Source organism: Rhagoletis pomonella, unplaced genomic scaffold, assembly GCF_013731165.1.
Source record: "Rhagoletis pomonella isolate Grant_MI unplaced genomic scaffold, Rhpom_1.0 Rhpom_scaffold_00005, whole genome shotgun sequence".
NCBI classification, from domain to species: domain Eukaryota; kingdom Metazoa; phylum Arthropoda; class Insecta; order Diptera; family Tephritidae; genus Rhagoletis; species Rhagoletis pomonella.
The window spans coordinates 2,644,106-2,650,155 of NW_023458559.1; the positions used below are offsets into that span (position 1 = coordinate 2,644,106).

Sequence of the window (6,050 nt, forward strand, 5' to 3'; positions counted from 1 at the left end):
TTCACAAAACAACGATCAAAATCTTACGAATTTGCAAATTTGTAAAGATCCAATAACCTAAAATGTCACGAACCAGAAAATGTAAACAAAAGTATTGTGAGACGTCAGCGAATGGGTAGATACTCTCAAATCGACGAAGAGTGAATTAGCGGTCCGCGAATGGCGCGACCTATTTTCTGGATCGTGATACAAACCATGATACAAAAAAGAAGGTAGTTCCATTGTCACTTTTTCGTCGCCATATTAACAACCTGACAATTAAGTAGATTGTGACATTTCGTGCTACCATACCCAATATCTAAAATGCTCCAAATTTTGTTATTATTTTTTTGTTTATTTACTAACATTTTGCTTTTAGAATTTAAATTTGAACAAGAAAAAGGTATTTTAATTGTACAATAAATTGCTTTTTCTTTAAATATATCTTTCACTTCAATTCATTTGAACAACTTGAGTACAAGGTCTGAAATGTTAAGAAAAAGCATTTGGTTAGGTTTTATGTATACGTCCCATTGTGTCCAAACGTTTAACCCAAAGCAAAAAATTGTAGCACACACGTGTGGTCAAACAATTAAACAATTTAATTTAGTTTAGTTTAAGATGAAGATTCCACATTTTCAGATACAAATTTATGAATAAATTTGGTTTGTAATATGGACGTAGTCGGAGTTGGATTTACATTTTCTGTGTAAAAATTTCTGAATTTCCCCTCCGTCTCCGCTCCCCACCCCAAAACCGTTGCATAAGTAACCGACCATTTCCCCTTTTATTTTTGAAAGAGAAGAGGTCTGATGCTCAATAACATGATAATTGTGTTTCTAGTTTTCATACTAACAATAAATCATCAATGTTGTTTCGCACCCCCTCCAATATTGAACAGTAAAATATTTTTATTTTTACGCAAAGAAACAACGATATTGTCGAAACTTACTAGAATTGAAGGATAATACTCACTTCTCTGAAAGTCATGAGGCCAATGGGCCAAAAGTAAATTCCGTTTTCAAGTTACTTGAAAGAAATGGACAAAAACAATATCGAAATGTGCAATTTCAGTGTCTGAGTTACATTAGAAACAATCGTATCCTATATAGAAAACTGTAACAGTCGCTAGCTACATTGTGAAATATTCAGGTGACATAATGACACTAAAATAATTTTAAATTATATTCACTAAAATTTTATTAATGTAAAGTAAAGATTTTGGCAAGTAGTTATCGAATTTAATGTAAAATTTAAGCGTTTTTAAGATAGGATATAAATTATTTGTAAAGGTAAATGTTAATACAACTATTTTATTTATACTCCGAAATTTAGGATATAAAATCCCCACCACCAAAAAACTTAAATTGGGTAACGCCGCTTCGAGTTTTTTACAAAAAAAGTCCCTTTTTATTCAAAAAGTTGGTTATTGAAACTACATTATTTTTTGTATCATGATACAAACCTTATATTTGTATGTAAACTTTTTTCCAATATCTATAGTGGTGTGAACTGAGTATAGTTGGTCGATTTAAAACGATTTCAAGTGCGATTAAAAATGTATCGTTTTATACAAACTTTTTAGTTGTGTTTATTTGGGTTATCCAGCTCAGTATCACGATCAGTGTTGGCACCAAGGCGTATTTAACAAGGTGGTGTTGGCCGTATATAAGTAAAAAATTACACTAACAAATTATACGCTGATGTCCATACTGTCATTGGTATTAGTTACAACAAACACATCATTTTGACGTAATGGCCTCCACGGCGAAAAACTCAGCTGTCGCCCAAACACCACCTTGTTTAATACACTTTGGTTGGCACCAAGGCGAATTTAGATTTTCGCTTGTTGTAAAGAAGGCGAATTCATATTACAACAAACACTCTATTTTGACATTAATAAGTACCGCGGCGAAAATCTAAATTCGCCGGTAACACCACCTTGTATAAATTCGCCTTGGTTGGCACTATTCTTTTCCGACTAAATTTGGTTGGTAGGTTGTTCGGTAAAAGTGTGTTTGCATTGTTCAACTTTGCGTTCAACATTTGCGGTCAACTCAGCGCAGGGTTACACGAAAAAAAAGTTGAATGGCTAAAAATATCAAAATATGAAAAAATATCAAAATATTCGCCATAAAAAGGTGTTTGCATTGTTCAACTTTGCATTCAACTTTTAGTTGAATGGCCTTTCAACTAATCGCTTTCAACAAAGTTGGTCGCCAGCCAACATTTAGCCATTCAACTTTTTTTCGTGCAACCCTGCGTTGAGTTGAACGCAATTGTTGAACGCAAAGTTGAATAATGCAAACACTGCTTAAAGTAAAATATTTGTCGGACAGTTGGATTAAGTTTTTAAATTCCTAATTATAAAAATACATATTTCCTGCCTTTAAAAATAAGAAAACTGATTGGTTTGGACACTGATGGAGGCAGTGTTATGGCTGGAGACTTGGGTGGGCTGAAAACATTATTGAGTGTAGAAACCGATTTATTTTATATTAAATGCACATGCCACTCACTTCACCTTTGCTCAAGCTGCTCTTGTAAAAAATTGCGGAAAAGCATTGAGACACTGTGCCGCAACATATATAGTTTCACAGTCCAAAGAGGTTATATGAACGGAAGAAATTTCAGGACTACTGCTCGGAAAACGCCACAAAATCTTGGGCATATCTCAAACTCGATGGCTTTCACTAGGGATCGTTGTGTAGTAGTAGCAATAGGATGGTTTGAAACATTATTTGAATACCTGCTTTTACAAAGTAAACGGTATGCGATCTGCAGACTTCGAGAAGGAATGTGTTGCAAAACCAAATGCTATTTTGTATTTCTATCAGATATTTTCCCCATAATTATCAACCTTAACAAAGACTTCCAAGCTGAAAGCTCTTTGCCATACTTATATGCAACTATTTATTAAAGCACATCATCTCTTAATTTTGAGTAACTTTATTAAAAAAGATGCGATCAGTAACATATTGGACCAAATAAATTTATGATTTGATTTCAATCGTAAAGATATAAAACTTTTACAAATAATGACACCAGCTAAGGTAGTTTCTAAAGAAGATTTACCAATTTTACCTCGTTTGGTTTTGCCTATCTCATAGATTGCGATCCTGATATAATAACCACGAAGTGGAATTTACTGAGGCTAAGTGAGGTTGATATTTCCAGCGATCTGAATGTTGATATGTTTTGGGAAATAGTGTATTCTATTAAAAATGAAATGAATGCAAATAGCCTCATACATCTCGCCAATTTTGTTTTAATATGATTTCATTACCACATAGCCCTGCGGCTGTAGAACGTACATTTTCAACAGATTCTTTGATAAAAACTTATCTAAAAAATAAACTTAAGATTGACAGTATCAATAGCATAATGTTGTGCAAAGAACTTGTTAAAAAAAAATTACCCGCATTATGTGTGGTCAGCTGCTAAAGATTTCCATGTGCAATTAATTGATTTAAATTTACTTTTAAGGAATTAAACTTATTGGTACATAACATTTACATAAGTATGTATGTAATTCATACAACAAAAAAAATTTCAATGTTGATGTTCAGAGATGATGTGCCTAAGACTGTATCTGCATTTATTTATTTCTTGTTTGTTTTCATTTGTTTGTATTTTGAACATTTGTTTGTATTTGGAACATTTACGACTTTATTATGTATCGGTGGCAAATTCTTGTCACAGTTTTTATTACGGAAAAATATGTTTTCAATATTTAATTCAAACATTACATGAAATATATACATATGTATTTTTGGATAATTAACACATAATTTTTGGCACGTTGTTCCAAATCAGACGTATACGGTCATTAGTGACCGTGTGGACTTTTGTGGCATCGTACACAAAAAAATATGTATGTATTAAAAAAAAAAAAATTTAAAAAAAAAAAAATAGGGGAGGGCAACAATAGAAAATATTATAATATTAAACGCTGTTTATTCCATTGAAATTATATAAAAGCTTTTCCGGCATACAGACAAGTGAATGTAGGCTCTCTGAAAATGGGCATGCAAGCAAGAGTTTTCCACGTACAAGACAAAGTAATAAAACATGTAAACTTTCGCTTTTTAGTGCATTGAATAAATAAAGCTTGATATATTTAAATGTATTTAATTCAGTGTTTTCCTTTTTCATTTAAATAACATAGTACAAGGAGTTGTAAAATAAATAATGTTATGTTACTGTTTTGGTAAATTTTGTTTTTCGCTTATACGCGTTGTCAATAATTAGTTTTGTTTAATGAAACCGAAAAAATGCAGAGCATCTCAAGTTAGAGCAGAATAGAGCAGCTGTCAAAAAAACAATAGAGCAAGTTAGTGCAACTTAGATCATAAATCTCATGAAACACTTTTCAGACGGAAATCCTCAAAATAATTAATTGCTTGACAGTTCAATTCGTCAATTGTAAAGTGTGTGTGTGTGTTTGCTTGCTCTAAGTTATAGTCCTGCCAGATAGAGCACGTTACGTGCGTTCCGAAGAAGCATTCAACTGACGGCTGAGTAAATTATATGTATTTGTATGCAGAGCGCCACAGTCGCAACGCATGCGAAGCCGCAACGTTGGAGAGTCGCTCTATTTTCTACTTTTGGCGCACTTAAATCCGTTGCTGTCAGTTGTCAGCTGATTATTTTCATTTGTCTTGTGCCAACAACGCGTCTGTGGTAAAATTGTTTAAACAAAATATATTAAATTAAGAAATGGAAAACACTTTGATACAGGCAGTGCAAATGCACCCTTGTCTTTTCGACAAGAGTGTTCTTAGTTACAGAAACCGGTTGGCCAAGGAGAAGGCCTGGATGAGTGTGGCGGCTGCAACAGGTGCAAGTGGTAAGTGGAATTTTTTAATTTATTGCAACTTAGTAATTCATATTTGTTCAAAACTTGTAGTGGAGCAGTGCCAGAGTCGCTGGAGGTCTCTTCGCGACCGCTTTGTAAAAGAAAGTGGAAAAGCGCCTTCTGGAAGTGCCGCGAAGGAAATTGGCGGATGGCAGTATATGGAGGCGATGGCGTTTCTTCAACGACACGTTGCTCCTCGACAAAATAATGGTAGGATATACATATGTACGTGGCAGTTTTTCAGCTTCGGTTTTCAACTCATACAGTCAACAGACTGCCCTGTTATTTTAAAACATACAGTGGTTTGAAAAAGAAGATCGTGCACCTAATAGTGATGGAATATACTAAACATTCCCTATGATAATGCTAAAATATTTTATATATGTGTATAAATATATTGCATTTTCCTCCCTATCGCAGGACGTTGGGCAATACAAACTTTGTTAGCAAAGAGTCATTTCAATCACAGGCTGAACATGAAGTATGTGAGTCGCAGTCACTTTTTGATAACGAGGATCAGACGCAATTCGATTCGCCCATCGTTACCGAATCGTCACCGCCAATTTCTTCCTTTGAAGCCCATTGCGTAGAAGAGCAAACCCACAGTACGAGTAAGCAAGCAAAGCGCAAGAGTGACGAGGATCGGCTTGACAAACTGTATGGAGCTGTAAGCGACTGGCTTCAAAAGTCCGAATCAACCCCAAAGCCGAAACGCAGATTTTTTGAAAGTTTTGGACAGCTACCTCTTGAAACATTCCGAAGAAGTACAAGATAGTCTAAAAATTGACATTATAAATTTTGTATTTAATAGCGGACAAAGTGCTTAACTATAATTAATATGAATTCAGTTTCTTTTTTGAGAGTGAAATTACTGTTAGTGAATTTTAATCAAAATGAATTAAGTTTTTTGTGTGTGCGAAATTTATCGCAGTGAGGAACAAATGGTTTGGCTTAGAATATTAAAAATGTATACTTAGAATTTATCGAAAACATCTGATTAGAAAGGTGCAAATTTATTGAATTTTCCTGAGTTTTGCACAAAGTTTATAAATTTTATTTTTATGTTTTTCATTGTAGTATGAGCTACGTTTTTATAAGAATTAGTGTTGTTTTTGTTGTAGTATGAACTACGTTTTTATAAGAAATTAGCGAAAAGAAATTAGAATAAAAAGCTTTGCATACTTTGCGAAAAATTATCTGCGCCAATAAATTT

General features: G+C 33.6%; 1 pseudogene; it reads right to left on the minus strand.

The window, feature by feature from the left end:
* Positions 1-6,050, minus strand: part of LOC118739750 — a 15,740-nt pseudogene that overhangs the window by 8,949 nt on the left and 741 nt on the right.